The sequence below is a fragment of the Wolffia australiana genome, chromosome 5 (assembly GCF_029677425.1).
Source record: "Wolffia australiana isolate 7733 chromosome 5, ASM2967742v1".
In the NCBI taxonomy this organism is placed as follows: domain Eukaryota; kingdom Viridiplantae; phylum Streptophyta; class Magnoliopsida; order Alismatales; family Araceae; genus Wolffia; species Wolffia australiana.
This window is the reverse complement of record NC_135839.1, coordinates 8901354-8920154: the sequence shown is the minus strand read 5'-3', so window position 1 is coordinate 8920154 and position 18801 is coordinate 8901354. Positions and strand designations below refer to the sequence as shown.

Genomic DNA, 18801 nt, shown 5'->3' with positions numbered 1-18801 from the left:
CCCTACTTAACTCTCTCCCTGAATTTACTGGTCATTCTTCTCAAAACCCCTTAGAATTTCTTGATGATTTTCACATTCGATGTTCCTCTCAAAATATTCCTGGTTTAACTACTGAAGCTTTAAAAATGAAATATTTTTCGCTTACTTTGAAAGATAAGGCTTTCGCATGGTATAGAAATTTAGGCATAACATTTAACTCATGGGAAGAAATGCAGAATAAATTTCTACATAAATTTTATCCCCTTTGCAAAACTAATTTTTATAGAAAAGAAATTCAGATATTTTATCCCCATGATCATGAAGCATTTAGTGAATCATGGGAAAGGTTCAATGAATTAATCCGAAAATGCCCTCACCATGGAATAGAAAAATGCCAGCTAACTGAAATTTTTTATGAATCACTTCCTGATATTTTTAAAAGTAAAGTGAATCAAATAGCTGGTGGCTCATTCTATATGGCTTATGAGGATGAAGTCTTTGATCTTTTGGAAAGGGTGGCTGAAACTGACCTACAGGAAATAGGAGCAAGTCAAAATGGAAGAAATGCCAACCCAAAACGAGGAGTGCTGCAAGTAACTTCAAAGGAAGCTGATCTTCATGCAGGGATAAGAGAAACCAACAAGAAACTTGAAGAATTGACTTCCACTCTAAAGAATGTTTTTTCTCCCTAACTCACCCCTTGTGAAAGCACAGATTTATTCTATATGTTTTAGCAGAGATCATGAGGATGGAGCATGCCAACTTGGAGAGGAGGAGGTCCATTTGTTCAACCACAACCAACAGCCTTGGGGAGGACCAAAGAGGACCATCTACAACAACCAAGGAATCTACTCCCAAGGAACCAAGGCCCCTTTCCAGCAACGAGTACAATTCCAGACCCCACCACAGCAGTCTTATCAAGCAGCTCCACAAAATCAGGTACAAGATTTGTCCACTCTAACACCTGTGATCTCTCACATGATAGAGCAGCATAATCGAAGGCTACGGGAAGAAATGGAGATGCGCATGCAAGCCATGATGGAAACACAGACAAAAATGATGATGGATGCGCAAGAGCAGACCAGACAGCTATTGGAGAGCTTGAAGCAAAGAACAGCTGACCATGGAGGTAAGGGAGTTGAATCCAACTCCCACTCATGTCGATTTCCAACTCAACCTTCCATTAATCCCAAAAATTTATGTCATTTACAAGAGGAAACCCTATATCATGACAATGAGGAAGATCTTGAAGAAATTCAAGCCATTTCAAAATTGAGAAATGGCAAGGAACTTCAAGATCCTCACCGAGGCAAGGAAAAAACAAAATTGGAGGAAAATAACCTAAGAGAAGGAGAGGCTCCATCACCTAGTGTGGAACCCCTACCTTCAACCTACACCCCTCCCATTCCTTATCCTTCGGCCTTAAAACCCCTTAAGTACTCTCCTGATTATGAGTATAGACTCCTAGAGAATTTCAAGAAAGCCACTATGTCAATAGCCGTAGAGGATATGATTAAATGTGCACCTTCTTTAAAGAAATATTTAAAGGATTCATGCACATCGAGGAAAACCAAGGAGGTAGTTAAGCTTTCTGAAAATGCCTCTAGTATCTTAAACTCTTTTCCCAATAAAAAGAAAGATCCAGGAGCTCCTTTTATTACATGTGAAATTGGAGGAAAGATTTTTACTAGAGTATTATTAGATACAGGAGCTAGTATTAGTATTATTCCAAAAGTTTTATATGAGGAATACGGTTTTCGGGAATTAGAGGAAATCTGCATGGATCTATTGCTAGCTGATGGAACAATTGGACAACCAGAGGGTAGGCTATCTGATGTGATGATAAACGTTGAAAATTGTGAGATCCCCGTCGATTTTATTGTAACTGAGGTAAAGGTAAAGGGACATCTAAGTTTAGCGCCTATCATTCTAGGAAGACCCTTCTTGGTGACAGCTAGAACAATCATGGATTGGGAAAAAGGGACTGTTGAATTTAAGGTTGGAGAGGAAAGAGTTAAATTAGACATATCCAAGATGATGAAATGTCCTAAAGGGAGTAACGAAGAGTTAAAATTTTGTGATGAAGAGGAGGATGATGTCAATGCTATTCGAGGGTTTTTATTGAGAGTAGATGATGCCAACAAGGAAAGAGTAGAACCTGAGCCTCCTACACTCTCCCTAGATTTGAACTTAGAGCTTAAACCTCTCCCATCATCTTTAAAATATGCATTTTTAGATTCTAGAAATTCCTTACCTGTGATTATTTCCTCGTCCCTTACTCCTTCACAAGAAAATGATTTGCTTAAGGTATTGAGAGAGCATAAAGGAGCATTAGGATGGACATTTGAGGATATTAGAGGAATCCCTTCATCAATTTGTGAACACATAATATTTTTAGAAGAAGATTCTAAACCTATTAGGGAGCACCAACGTAGGCTGAACCCACATATGAGGGAAGTATTAGAGAATGAAATATTAAAATAGCTAGATGCAGGTATTATTTATGCCATTTCTGATAGTGAATGGGTCAGCCCTGTTCACATGGTGCCAAAGAAATCTGGAGTAAAAGTAGAGATCAATGAAAAGGGAGAAGAAATCCAGAAGAGGCTGATAACTGGATGGAGGGTATGTATTGACTATAGAAAATTAAATAAGGCTACAAAGAAAGACCATTATCCCCTTCCTTTCATTGATCAAATTTTAGAAAAACTATCAGGACAGAATTTCTTTTGTTTTCTTGATGGTTATTTAGGATATAATCAAGTTAACATTCATCCTGATGATCAAGAGAAAACAACTTTTACTAGCCCTGTAGGTACATATGCCTTCAGGCGCATGCCTTTTGGCCTATGTAATGCTCCAGCCACCTTCCAAAGATACATAAACTCTTTATTCTTTGATTTAGTAGGTGATTGTTTAGGAATTTTTATGGATGATTTTTCTGTATTTAGAGATTCTTTTGAAAATTGCGTTCTAAATCTTACTAAAGTTCTTCAAAGATGCATTGAAAGTAACCTTGTGCTAAGTTGGGAAAAATCTCATTTTATGGTACAGGAGGGAATGGTATTGGGGCACAAGGTCAGCAATCGTGGACTGGAAGTGGACAAGGCCAAAATAGAAGTCATCCAGGGCCTTCCACTCCCCACAAATCTAAAAACCCTTAGAGGGTTCCTCGGCCATGCAGGTTTCTATAGGAGGTTCATTCAAAACTTTGCTAAAATTTCCAAACCTCTTACTAATTTCCTTTCTAGTAAAACTAATGAAATCACTTTGGATAAAAGTGCTATTTCTGCTTTTGAAGAGCTGAAGAAGGCCCTCACACATGCACCTATTTTGCAAGCTCCAGATTGGAGCTTGTCATTTGAAATCATGTGTGATGCCTCGGATTTTGCTGTAGGGGCAGTCTTAGGACAGAGGAAAGAGAAGAAACCTGTGGCCATATATTATGCTAGCAGAACTTTAATTGATGCACAACTCAATTACTGTACCACAGAAAAAGAACTACTAGCTGTAATTTTTGCTTTAGAAAAATTTCGACCTTATTTGCTTTGTAGTAAAATAATAGTCTACACTAATCATGTGGCATTAAAATATCTTTTATCTAAAAAGGAAGCTAAACCTAGGCTTATCAGATGGATTTTATTATTACAGGAATTTGACATAGAAATTAAAGATAAAAAGGGCTGTGAAAATTATGTTGATGATCATCTTTCTAGGATCAAAGTAAATGACTCCTCACTTATCCATGAAGCATTTCCGGATGAGCAAATTCTGGCTATCCAAACAGGAAATGTTCCATGGTTTGCAAACATTGTGAATTTTTTGGTGACAGGAAGAGTCCCTTCAGGATGGAGCTACAATGAGAGAAAGAAGTTCTTCAAGGACATGCGAGATTATTTTTGGGAAGAACCAGAGCTATTCCATCAAGGAGCTGATCAAATTCTTAGAAGATGCGTACCGAAGAAGAACAGAACAGCATCCTTAAATTCTGCCATTCCAACCCAGGAGGAGGTCACTATTCAGCTAAGGTAACAGCCCATAAGGTAATGGAAAGTGGGTTTTATTGGCCAACTTTATTTAAAGATGCACATGATTTTTATTCAAAATGTTTAGCATGTCAAGCATCTATAAATATTGATAGAAAAAATCATATGCCTCTAAAACCCATTTTAGAAGTAGAAATCTTCGATTTATGGGGCATTGATTTCATGGGACCATTTCCTAATTCGAATGGATATGAGTATATTTTAATGGATGTAGACTATGTCTCAAAGTGGGTAGAAGCCATAGCCACTAGGACCAATACCAGTAAAGTTGTCACTGATTTTGTGGAGACTTACATCTTTTGCAGATATGGATGTCCTAGGGGTATAATTAGTGATGGGGGGTCGCATTTTGTAAAATTTAATTTTAGACAACTTTTGAAAAAATATGGTGTACAACATAGAGTAACTACTCCATATCACCCGCAAGCTAATGGGCAGGTTGAATTATGTAACAGTGGGAAATTAAGAAAATCCTTCAAAAAATTGTGAAGCCCAATGGGAAAGATTGGCCATACAAACTAAATGAAGCATTATGGGCCTATAAAACACCCTTAGGAATGTCCCCCTTCAGGTTGATATTTGGAAAACCATGTCATCTACCATTGGAGTTGGAACATAAAGCTTCATGGGCAATTAAAAAGCTAAATCTTTCTTTAGATGAAGCAGGAAAATGCAGGTTGCTCCAGCTCCAAGAACTTGAAAAATTAGGAATGAGGCTTATGAAAACTCCAAGATATACAAAGCCAAGATGAAGGCCTTCCACAAAAAAAACATCAAAAGAAGGACCTTTGTCAAAGATCAAAAGGTATGGCTTTACAATTCAAGATTAAAACTCTTTCCTGGTAAGCTAAAAAGTAGATGGAATGGACCTTATTTGGTAGTAGAATCATATGAAAATGGGGCCATTTTAATTTCGGATCCTAGAACCCATAAACAATTCATAGTGAATGGGCAAAGGCTGAAGCCTTACTTACATGATGATCCTCCTCATCAACCCCTTAGTATGATATTGAAAAAACCTGCAGGTTAGTAACATCCATAGAGCTGCATTAAAGCTTTTATTTCTATTTTTTACCTTTATTATTTCTTTTGTTTCTTTGTTTTTCTTTTGTTTTCTTTTGTTTTCTTTTGTTTTCTTTTCTTTGGTTTCAGAAAATGCCTACCACCAATACATGAAATGGGCGTGAAGGAACCTACATGAAAGCGCTCAACCCACTGTTTGCGCCCTCTAAACTCCTTTTTATATTTTCCTATGCATTGAGGACTATGCAACTACTATGTGGGGGGAGATTTAATCCGCCTTAAAAGTTTTATATTTTCTATGATGTCTCAATGTTTTTTTTTTAATAAAATGGGGGGTATAAAAGATTCTTGAATTCAACATCATGCCATAACCAAACTTTGGACAGCCCCTTTTATCTTTTTACCTTAGAAGAAAATGTGGGGAAGCTAGGCTCACTGAGCGCATCATGATCATATTATAGGGGCATCAATGTTGATTTCTAGGTAATACATGATCTTATCCCCAAATGGCGAGAGTACATGGTAGGGTGAAGGACAGATCTGAAAATCAAAAGGTGTATACCCCATAGATAAGGATTTGAGTGTTGAGTGAAAGTGTGACACCCCCACTACACCCATATTTTGATTTAACCGAACCTATCTATGTGAATGACTACCTATCAGCCTAATCATATGCTGGATAGTGAGATGCACTTCTTCAAGTCTTGAGCACATTACCCCTCCATTTCATACCTCTTATAAAATCTTCATCCCACAATTCTTCATTTGCCATCTTCATCCATCTATGCTCACTGACCCTTTACCACCTTTACCTCACCGTACCTATATATGACCCCACCTCCTTGCTTATGAAATGCCTTACTCCCAAGTCGTTCTATCTCTCTTATCTTTAAAAACAATATCATATTGATATTTGTCATCTGATTTTAAATCTTTTCCATTGATATTCACTCTACATCTTCTCAATCTATTTCCTCTTTCAAATCCTCAAAGTAAAAAAAAAAAAATCCTCTTTAAGGGTAGAGTGATTGCATGAAATCTGTGATTGACATTCATTCAAGAAAAATTATTTGATTACGGTAGTTCATACATCATTTCTTATTCTCTTCTTCTATTTGCAGCCCAAAAAAAAAAAAAGGAAATACAGGAAATACAGAAAAATTACTATGAAGAATACATTTTACAAAATTATGAAAAAAGAAAGGAAAAATTACTATGGGGCTTGTTTCTTCTTCTTCTTATTATTTGTTTCCTATGAACTGCCTATCATTCCATAATGAATGCATTCTCTACCTAGAAGAATAACTTATGAGGATCATCTTTACCTTCTTCTACCTTCCACATTTCTTCTTGAATCTTGGGAGTAGGCTATATAAGTAATCTTCCTCCGACTTTCTTAACTCAGACTTTGCCCATTCTCCTTAAACCTTTCTTCTCATCTCTCTTGAAGCTTAGAGTAGATAGGAAGCCATTTCTTAACACGCCTTGTTACCTTGTGCTCATAATAAGAGGCGAAGAGTGCATACTCTCTATTTCAGGTTTGATGAAGCTTTTAGGGACATCACCACTTAGTTAGCCCTTTCTCTTGTGAGCGAGTGAACCAAGAGGGGTGAGGCCTAGTTCAATGTGTGAAGTGAAGAAATCTTTTTTTTATGGTGTTGAGCCTAGAGAGAAGTAAGCTGCCCTATTATGACCACCAGTTCTGCTCAGACCATGAGAAAAAAGTTCATGTATTCCTGCAAAGGTTTTGACCTAGATTGTCGAAGGAAAATGCTCATCTAGATATGTGATTGATAAACTTAACGCTTCATGCAGATACCTTCTTGGTGTAAAGGCGAGAAGGGAAGTCCAAAGAAAATCGAAGGGCATTGCTAAGGGACTAGCAATGATCTAAGTTGGGGGGTATTTGATAAATCCAAAATGATAGTAATATATATGTGCAATTTTTGACCGCGTCCTTCTTTTAAAATAATAATCAATTGGGTGGTAAGCTGACCGCCTTTACATTTTTCGGCGTCGATTTCCGCGTACATTAAATGCACGCGGCGAATCGACGCCGTTAAAAGCGTCATCATTTTTTTTTCTTTTTTTTTTAATAAAGAAGTGTCGGTTAGCGCATGCATTAAATGCACGCGCTAACGACCTTAATATATATATATAAGTATTACACGTGCGCCAGTTAGCGCGTGCATTAAATGCACGCGGCTAACCGACCAACGTGTGAAAATTCGTGCCCGTCGGTTAGCACGTGCATTTAATGCACGTCGCTAACCGACATGTTAATAGATATATATATTTTTTTTTTTGAATATTTTTTAGCGACTTTTTTTGTTTATTATATATGTAAGAAAAACTTTCCATATATATATAAAATGCATCCAAATATTTGCCCGAATTTTGGGAAAATGACGTGGATGCCCCTTGATATATATAAATGCTAAGTAAATGCTAAATAAATGATAAAAACTCCTTTCTTGGCTATATCATGATCAAAAAATTATATAAAAATTTGGAAAATTCTAGAAAAAATAGGAAAACCCTTACAAACCTTTAGCCAAATATTTAAGGCCCTGTAAAAAATATTTCTTCACTGAAATGAGGTTAAATCCCATGTAAAAAATGATTAAAAATCAGAAATAATAGTAAAATGAAAGTGTAATTGATTTATCTTTATTTTAATATGATAACATGCAAATATAGTCATTAAAACACATAAATATAATGTAAAATTCATTAAATAATCATGTTAATTTGCAAGTTATCAACTATCCATCGAATATGAATATTTAGAATACATGTTTTAATGATATACAAAAATCAGAAATAATAGTAAAATGAAAGTGTAAGTGATTTGTATTTATTTTAATATGATAACATGCAAATATAGTCATTAAAACACATAATATAATGTAAAATTCATTAGTTAATCATGTTAATTTGCAAGTTATCAACTATCCATCAAATATGAATATTTAGAATACATGTTTAAAGACCAGTGATCACTGTATTATAATCTCATCATAATTCAATGAACTTAAATAAAAATGGTAGTGTAATTGGCTTGACGACCACAAAATATCTATTAGTCTCACCAGCACCCACCTTCCCATTCTTCAACTTCCAAAAATTTCTCATAAATTATCGTTTCTTAATGAAATATATGTAGTTGTCAATCCAATCACATATTCCATGTTCATTAATACAATGTATTCATTATAGTGCACGTGTGAGGCTTATAATGAATTTTATACATATATAACCTGACTTAAATAAATTAGGATGAGATCATAATATGTAGACTGATATTATTTAAGCATGTGTTATAAATATTCATGTTCAAATGATACTCGAAACATCAGAATATCTAAATATAATATATCTATTTGGTCTCAAACTTTTGATGAGGATGGAAACACTAAGGATAGCTAGTGGGTTCTCCTTAATAGAAAGAGTTAAATGAATTGACCCCTAAAAATCCCTGAACGATATTATATCATACTAGCAATGTTGTGGGCCATGTAGTCAGCCACAAGTGTGGCGGTGCCATGTAAAAGACACACATACATGGCGCAGCCATGTAGTCATTGTTGCCTACATACCTAGGCTCGGATGTGGCCTTGCACCGCGTGACATGGCATTTAGGAACCATGTGAGCATGTGGAACAAGTCATACTCTTCAACTAGTTAGTCCAGTGTTTGGACTAGTATTTATTCTCTCCCCAACATGCCCTTCTCCCTCTGCCTTCTCTTAACCTTTTTGTTGTTCACGTAGTGCCTCAATGTAGTTCAGATCCTTCAGGTGCTTTGATCCCATACAAACAAAGTCATGGCAAGGTGATCCTACATTTTAGGAAGTGACACAGGCAGAAAATAAATGTTGTTATCCTCAAAGAATATCTCATGTTTTTTCATCAAATCTGTAATCCACTGATTAAAACAATCAATAGATAAGTCAGTACCTTAAAAAACTTATAATCGAAATAAACTTTTCTTCAACTCCAAAAATTTTCATTATTTCTTTATTTATTTTATTTTCTATTGACTTTCGTCACGGCGGCTGTCTTATGAAAACCCCACCCGATCAGGTCTCAAAGATTTGAATCTATCATCGGGCCTTCAACTCCAAGTTATTACCAACTTCGATGCAAAGCTCTCTGCTGCCAACTTCTCACAAATAGCTATGGGGTCCTTGTTGAACGGTGCTGACAGCCTTTTGCTGAAATTTGTGTCAATCAACTGGTGCAACATTATGAAGTTTTTTCCCATCCAAGATCAACATCACGACTGTACACCCACGACTGATCAACATCAACATCATGCTGGATAAATTGATTGTACACCCAAGACTGCTAGAAGTTAAAGTTTGACTAGCTGTCTAGATTCTCAAAATCGATGATATTGATGTCATATCAACTCTCCATATAAATACTAATAGCTCAGATACCTCTGTCCGACAAACATCCAGGTATCAAATAATGAAAAATACCGTCACCTGAAAAATATGTTCCAAGAAATATGTTTCAAACGAACATTAATCATCCGAAATATGGTCCAAACGTACCTTAATCATCCGTGAATAACCGATATATATTTAGGTATGTGACTTGCATCCCAAAGTAGTTTTCAAAGGATAGCCTATGTGGATCAAAAACTGGTTTCCACTCCGGTAACAGTCTTCATTTTCCCGGATAACGCTTCCGGGGTATGAGAAAGGATATATGGTTTGGCTTTGGCAAACCTCAGCGGAGACGTACCATTGGCGACAGCCGTATCTCTGCGGTCAACACGCATACAACTATCGTGAAGTCCTACCCACGTCAAAAACCTTCGCCGCGATAACGCTAACCCCATCAACGCCCCTAGTATCCTTCTCTAAAGCGAGGCCATCTCCGTCCATAACTTACCCATCTCCGTAACTCAAACCCTCCATCAAGTAATCTCCTCTCGTCTCATCCCCATCTCCCACAGCGCCAAACCATGAAGCTCTTCTCGCTGCCAAAACTCTTCTTCCTCGTCGTCCTCGTTGGGGGAGTGGCAGCGCTGGACAGGGTCCCGGCCAATGAAAGGTTCAAATACATGAACCACGGCGAGTACGGCGACTACGCGAACGAGTACCACTCCACGTATCGCCCCATACCTATCTTAGACTCCATATTCAGCCTCGCTTGGCACAACACTACGCCGGGGCAGTACTTCCTCGGGATGCGCATGGGCACGAGCTTCTCCGAGTCGGCCCGCCGATGGGTCTGGGAAGCCAACCGCGGCAGCCCCGTCGGCGAGAACGCGACTCTCTCCTTCGGCGCCGACGGTAACCTCGTCCTCGCCGAGGCCGACGGACGCGTCGTCTGGTCCACCGGCACCGCCAACAAGGGCGTCGTCGGCCTCCGCATCCTCGACAACGGCAATCTCGTCCTCTACGACAAGAAGAACCGGTTCCTCTGGCAGAGCTTCGACCACCCCACGGACACTCTCCTCGTCGGCCAGTCTCTCCCCGTAGGCGGCGCGAGGAAGCTCGTCAGCCGTCGATCCATATCCGACGGCTCCCCGGGGCCCTACTCCCTGGTCATCCAAGAAGACACCCTCGTTCTGTACGTGAACGCCATCCCGTACTTCAAATACGAGTCCAGCGGCAGCAAATACGGCTTCTTCTTGCAGGTTCTCAAGCTGAACGACCGCTCGTACGAGCTCTCCTTCGCCGGGCGGATCCTCGCTACTACCAAGTACAACAGCACCTTCTCCTTCCTCCGCCTCCAGCCCGACGGCGACCTCGTCGTCCAAACCTTCGACGACGAAGTGGTTTTCAACGCGTGGGAGACTACCTTCACCCTCTTCTCGCCAAGGAACTCTCTCAGCTCTTGCTTCAAGCCGGGGAGATGCGGGAAGCTCGGCGTCTGCGACGACGAGATGTGCGTGGGCTGCCCCACGGCCAAGGGGCTTCTAAGCTGGACCGCGGGCTGCGCGCCGCCGAGGCTGGGCCGGTGTGAGCCGCGGGCGAGCCCGCGGTTCTTCAAGATCGCCGGGGTGGAGAGCTTTGTGACCAAGTACTCGCCGGCTCTCAACGTGACCGGCGTGGACGCGTGCCGGCGGCTCTGCAGCGCTGACTGTGGGTGCGTGGGGTTTCTCTTCTGGGAGGAGGCCGCCAAGTGCTGGCCCGCTTCCTTGCTCGGGACCCTTTACAAGGTTCCCGAGCCCAAACACGCCGTCTTCGTCAAGGCTAGTTGAAACTAAAACCCGACTCGGATCAGCACTGTTCTTGTCGGAAAGAACGTATAAGGAATGTAATAGAGCTGAGAGAACATATTTCAAATAAAAGAATATTTGTGGAGGTAAAGGGTCTCTTTCTTTGTGTCCAAATTTTGTTTTTTGGAATGATTTTGAACATGAAATTCAAACTTTTGATGAGTCAATGTGATGAAGACTCGGAGAGAATGAATGTAAATGTCTGGATGATATCTTTCTTCTATCTCGTCTCACACAGAATATCTTTTTATCCAATGGGAAGATGAGGGAGGAGATGACGCTGTCGCCATTGAGACTGCGCGCCAATTGATCATAAAACAATGAGGAAATTGAAGACGAAGCGGATAGAGTGACAACGGAAACTCGCCAAGCAGCCTATAGGGACATTAATAAAGATTGGCGAATAGTAAAGAAGCACGTACCCTATACTCGTTAGAGATTAGAGAAATAGGAAAATATAAGGTTAAAGATAGGTAGGATGAAATATAGAAAGGGCACACATAGATAGGATCTAACGGCTACGACTTAATCAGGACAAAGCCATTATACTAGTTATAATGGCTATCATTAAAACGGATCGAACGATCGAAACCGTTCGATCCATAGACGTTATAATAATGTTATAATGGCTTTCAGTTTTCGAATCTTCCTATTTTTAGCAATACCATACATTATATAATACGCACCAATGTAGTAAATCAGTGGATAACAAAGATCTTGAAGTTCTAGGCTTACGCCTGTGCCTCTTCTTTCTCTCCCTCTCTCTCTCTCCTTCTCTCGACTCTTCTCTTTTCTTTCAAGCTATACTCGCGCGCTTACAGAAATGCACTTTCCTCATTGTTTTCTCTACAATCATAACATCAGCGATACTGCTTGCAAATTGATCTTATCAATGATGGTTTTTTTCCAGATCTATTTCGGGAAACGAACTCTTGTGGAATGGGACAACAGCGCCGTGTAGCTGACATTTGTCGGCAATGATCTCAGCAGAAAATTCGAGAGATGCTTCTGCATGAATAACCCAGATATTCATCCTTTTTCTACCTGTAAGAAATGCCCATTGGCAAGGAAAGTGGAGGAGATGACATTTGTAGATAATATTAGTTTTCTTTAGTTTGTTGATGGATTTGAATGCTGTGGAAAGAGAGGATGGGAAAATAAGGTAGAGTAAATTTCTAGGATTTTATGAATCAGCTGTTGGAGTTTAATCTTGACTGAGTTATTTTAGGGGTTTTAGTTTGAATATGTCAAATAATAAAGCAGGTCGATAGGGATGACTGGTTTATAGGAAGATGTGGAGGCAACAGCTTATTTTGAGGATTTAAAGACTGGTGTCTTTGAAGACCAAGTACATGGACAGATGTGTGGTAAGGGTTTGTTTAAATCCATATGCAGTTATGGGGGAGTGCCTATAAATATGTAGGAGTTTTCATTGTTGTAGTATGCTGTGTGCATCAAGGCTCCTTCCTCTCTCAAAGTGTTCTTGCATCTTGTCTCTCTGTGTGAGATCAAGAGAGTGAGGGCTTAAAACCTTTTTCTCTGTGTCAGACTAAGCGAGTGAGTGCCCGTGCTTCTCTTCTCTAATTGAGTTTTTGAAGCGAGAGAGCTAGGTTCCAACATCAGCATCACGTCGGGGTTATCAGCGATCGCCGTTACTTACATCTGCAGGTATCACCCCTATCATTGGTCGTCGTCATCCCCCATCATCAACAATTGGTATCCCCATCATCATCCCCATCATCGTTGGAAGGAAGACGTTGACGGCTGTCATCCCCAATGTCAGCAGTTGTCAACCAAGTCTTCAGTAGTCGTTGTATGTCGTCGTTCTCATCCTCGATGGTCATCATCCCCATCCTCTGCTTTCGTTGTTCTCTTCCTCCGCATTCATCTTCCTCATCTTGATAGTCCTCCACCTGTCCTCAGCAATCATCTTCGTCATCGGCAGTTGTCGTCTCCAGCAGTCATCATCCCCATCTTTATCGGCTGTCATCCTTGTCCTTGGTAGTCATCATCCCTCTTTTCGGCGTTAGTCATTCTTATCGTCTGCAGTCATCATCCCCTTCGATAGTGGTCATTGACGGTCATCAACTATCCTCATCCCTATCGTTGATGGTCCTTAATGGTCGGCCTCTCCATCGTCAACATTCATTATCCCATTGTTTGCAATAGTCATCATCCCTGTCATCAACAATTGTCATCCCCTTCATCGATGATTGTTGTCCCCTTTCTCGGTACTTGTTGACCCTTTTGTCGGCAGTCATCGTCACCATTTTTGCTGGTTGTGGATGGTTATCATCCCTGATGTCATCAATTGTCACCCACATCTTTTGTAGTTGTTGCCTCAATTATTAGTTGTCATTGTCCCGATCCTTGGCGGTCGTCATCCCCGTCCTCTGCAGTCATTGTCCTCTTCCTCGCCCGTCATCAGCCCTCTCCTGACGCATGTCCTCCCATCCTTGGCAACCATCCTCGCCATCTGAAGTTGTCATCTCCATCATCGACGGCCATCATCCCCATTAGTAATGGTCATCGTCCCCATTGTCAGTGCTCATCATTCTTGTCATCTGCAATCAACATCCCCATCTTTAGTGGCCATTCCGTCATCGTCCCTTCATCAATGGCCATCAATGGTGTTCTTCCCCATCGTTGACAATCACCGTCCCTAACGTTGACGATTGTTAACAGTCAGTATCCCTGTCATCGACAATCATCATCCCTGTCACTGGGAGTTGTCATCATGTCATTGGCACTAGTCATCTCTGTCGTCTGCAGTCATCATCCTCATCCTACGTGATTGTTATCCCTTTCATCATTCGTCGTCATCCTCTAGTCACTCGTGGTCTTCATCCTCATCCTCTGTTATCGTCGTCCATGTCATCATCAGTGGTCAACCTCCCATTGTCAATGGTCTTCATTAGTGTCATCGATGATCCTTATCCTGGTTGTCTATACTTGTCCTCTTTGACAATTGTTCGCCTTGTCATCCCTATTTTTCTCCTTATCTTACATGGTCATTGTAGAATGGGTTCTACTGTCCTTCTCAATATGCGATACCCATAATTGGATATTGCAGTATCCATTCTCAATATGCGATACCCATAATTGGATACCCGGAGATATCAAATTTGAATATCTATCACTTGATATCGTTATATCTAGTTGAATGAATAGTCGTTTTGGATATATGATAGATAGATAGATATCGACATCAGATTTTGATATTGTTTAGCATTTAATGATAATGATATTGTTTAGCAGTTAGTGATAACGATATCGAAACAGATAACTGATAAAGCACAGAAAATTTTGGTTTTTTCTCCTTTGTCAAACAAGCTAGATATTCAGGTTAAATTCTTAATTAGTAAAAATTAAATAGTAGATAATGGACAATGTATATGATGTGATAATATAAATCAAACAAACATTGATATCAAGTTGATGTTAAATTCATGTTCCACATTAATATCAACCTAGGAAACTTAACCAAATGTACACTATAAAAGTAAAGATGGTAAGTAACCATGAGGGGTATCATTTGGTGAGATTGAGGTGACATAGTATTTCATTACGCAAGCCATTTGTTGTCTCACAGGAGATTTGGGGTGATGGAGTTAGCCTTCGATAGAGACTGTAGGCGACCTGATTCTAGACAAAGTTAAGCATCGCTGGAGAAAAGTTGTAGAGGCTCTAGTAGATGTGGTCAGCCCATGGCTCAAAGCAAATATCACAACTTATTAGGATGTGTAGTTCATACCAGAATGTTTCTGCTTCGACATTGATTTCATTGTCAGAAAAAATATCGTACCATTTTGTTTATTTCCTCGATACCAACACTTTACACAAACAAGTGCCTCAATAGTGTCCCCCTCAAAATGTGATAGCTTGTAAGTCACAACTGCTCTGGCAGGAAAAAAAAACCGTTATGATGGAGCACTTTTTGCATAATATTTGCTAATGTTGGATGGACGAGAACACCCTTACTACCCCACCAGGCATGTGTAGCATCCCCCCCCCTTCTTGGTGTATTATACATAGGAAGGTTTCAAACTCCTCCATAGGAGGGCTGGTGATGTTGTTCTTATAGAGGGTTTGCAACTAAGGACTTTACTAGTCCACGCCTTGGATGGTTGCTGTTGACGGGGCACATTTTTATCATGATGGCCATGTATAGCTGCTATTGTACTTGGGAGAATTCCTCGAACATAGGATAAGGCCTTCAACTAGGATGTCTCATCAAATATTTACTCCTTGCAAAAGGGGTCAAGCAGCACAGTAGTGAGGACGGTGTCATTGTTCCACAACAACTTCTCGTAGTCAGCTAGTTTTGTCTACATGGCGACACATGCAGCAATCAATGGTGCTCGTGCATTCTGAGGTACTCTCTTAGTGGAGAACAAAGTGGATTAAGTAACCCACTTCATGACACCCTCTATTTTTCATGGTATTGCCCGCATCAAGAGGAGGATACCTCCAACATCAGATTACGTCAATCAACTGATTGATTTGTGATATATGTAAAACGTCCTGAAGATTAAGCTTTAAGGGTATTTTTTAGCAAAATCCTTTGATGTGTGTTTTGATGAATGTTCAAAGTGATGCATGCCTCAATATGGGTTGTGATCGACGCACAATAGGCCCTCAGTCAATTAGTTGAATGATTGTATGTGAAGATAAAATAAGAGTCTTAGATATGTTAAAAGGTTAAAGAGTTTGACCATACACTGAACAAGACAAACCGTGTATTTAGGACTTATAATTTTGTGACATGAATATTACCATAGTTTTTACCACTATTCAGGTATTTGTGTGAATTTGTCTTCATTTGATTTGTTGAATAACTTGTTCAAAATCTTAATTACCACCTTCGAGTATGTAAAGCTAAATTTATTGATAATTTAATTAAAATTAATTACATTAAGATACTATTATCCAATGGTGATATTTTTATTTAAATGTTGTGTTAAACATATCTAAAAGTTTAATATTATTTTAAATCTCTAGTGCCTGGCATAACGTCTAGTTTTTGCTCTTAACTCTTGAAAGGTATTTTGAATTGATGACACAATTATAAATTAAAAAATAAAATTAAAATTATTATCATTTTATATTTCCTAATCATAATCAATGAATATGACTGTTGGACTTTTGACAGATTACTAGTATGCCCTTTCGAATTTCCAAGTCCATATATGCAGTTTTGAGCCCTAATTTCAAATCCCCTTCTCCTTGCCGTTTGAAAATCGCAGTAGCTAGAGAGATCTCTCAAGTCCTGGAACACTTTTCAAGCAGTTTTTGAGCATTCTTTGAAGAGATCATTTGTTGCTAACATCAATCCATGTCCATAGAACTTGGAATTGTCATTTTTGGTGCAGAAAGTATTTCAAGATTCAAAGAAAAGAAAGCTGGGATCCGAACTAAAGAAATTTATAATTTTCAGCATATTTTTATACTCATTTTGAGCTTTTTTTCAGCATATGAATTTGTTTTTGCTAACATCCATACAAAACTAAAGAAATTTGAATCGCATCATTCGGTTGAGTTTGGAAAGATTTACAGGGGTTTGAAATTGGACACAGAGGAATCGAGCGGTAAACAAAGGATGTTGAAAGATTGATCTCTGGAGATTTCTCTGATTTGTTTTTGAATAATTGTGTGAGATAAAAATTGTGAAACATTGTGTTACGAAACCGTTCCAGGTAGAATTATTGCATTTGGTGCAGTATTGAAAAATATATTGGAATTTTAAGCATCAAAGGTCAAACGCGAATCGAGAATTTTATCCAAAGAAAAACGTGGAGAAAAGGACTGAAGAAAGAACGACCCCAAACAAGGAGGTATTACAGAAGGAAAGTCATAGTTATAATTATGAATCTTTATCTCTGAATTAATAAAATTTTAACATAAAATTTTTCTTGTTGAAATACTTAAAATTGATCATTGTCTTGAATACTATGTTGAGTAGCCATCAATACCAAGTGATGTTGAGGAGAATACATTGATCAGAAATATACTGCTATTTCTAGATCTTTGTTATCACTCAGGTTAAGGCTTTGGGGGCCATAAGAAGAAGGATTTGGGGGCTAAGTTGAATTAGATTAAGCAATGTCATTCCATGGAAGCCTTTGAGGGTTGAGGACGACAAAGTTTCATCGACTTTTTCTTTTTTCTTGGTATCCTTGTTCAGCCCTATTTCCAAGTGATTTGTTTGGGGACATTCACACAAACTTGGTTAGGACACATCATCACCTCGAGACGGATACACCCGAACAACATTAAGGATTAGCCTAAGTGTCTCACTTTCCTGTACCTCATTTATTAAGTAGAAAAATCCTAGGCTAATTAAAATAAAAATAAAATATAAATAGAGAACCTAATTCACCCCCCTCTTAGGTTATTCCTTGCCCACTTAAACTAACATGTCCCAAAAGGAAGGCAAACTTCTTGAGCAGCTCCCATTCATAATGTAAGATCTTTATCTGGTTTCCCCTTGTTGTGAAGAATCCAACCCCTACATCAATCACATATCTCTCTTTTTAATAGCTCCTTTTGGCATCTTGTGTGTGCCACTCCACTATGTTGGGCGATCAAGTGAGGATAACCTTAGCTTCAATTTATGTGTCCTAAAAGATCAATTCAACATATTTATTGCTTTATTTTTTTATGAACAGCTTGAACTATTGTTCTCACTTTAGTGACTATCTTCCCCAAGTGAACTGATGTGCTGATGTGCTGATGCAATGAGCTTTCCTCTCCCCCCACCCTCCATCTCTGATTCACCATCATAAATCCAACAGTCATGCTGACATCATTCTCCTTCTCACCAATGGGTGCCGTTGTGGGAATAGAAAAACTCTTCAATGCAGCTTGTATGATGATGTTCACTATGTGTGTGATACAATGGACCGTGTCATCTGGGACTAAACTCCATGCTCATGTCAAATAATTTTCTCCCTAATATGGTTATCATTATTTTGTTAGTTTATGTGTTATCAATGGTCTCCGCGTATACATCCAATGGAAAGCACATTAAATATCTTACTCTACAATCAACTACTCCATTATATAACAGTACTCTTAATATTACTCACCTTTGAGTCGAAACAAAATTCTTTAATCATATCGATAAGAATTTCTGCCATAGACCCCTCATCATGATTCCTTTAAAGCTCCAAAATGGTGAGGACACATTCACGATATGTTGAAAGATTATGCCTAAAATACCACAACCATTTCTGCCGCCTATGCATCGACTATGACTGGCACATGGTTGACATCTGATAGTGTGCGCATGATCTCCACCTTCATCCACTCATACAACTCATTGTCCATGACTTGATGACTCATGCACTCTGAGAGTCCACCTTAGTTTGTGTCGTATCTCGCCACCTCCTTCTATGCATCAATATCAACCCTATGCCATGGCAAGTCACTACTACATACTAGTTGAGTAATGATGTCCTTTGTCTCTTCTGGTGTTCAATCCCTCAACAATCACCTTCCACCGAAGAGGCCT

The 18801-nt window shown here is 39.2% G+C and overlaps 1 non-coding gene and 1 pseudogene across 1 annotated transcript; one reads left to right on the top strand and one right to left on the bottom strand.

Moving 5' to 3' along the window:
- Positions 1-255: 255 nt before the first annotated feature.
- Positions 256-364, bottom strand: LOC144704039 (small nucleolar RNA R71). The gene has a single exon (XR_013581726.1). It is a non-coding gene; the product is annotated as a small nucleolar RNA R71 (small nucleolar RNA).
- Positions 365-9901: 9537 nt separating this feature from the next.
- Positions 9902-11390, top strand: LOC144703068 (EP1-like glycoprotein 4 pseudogene; annotated as a pseudogene).
- The last annotated feature ends 7411 nt before the right edge of the window (positions 11391-18801 follow it).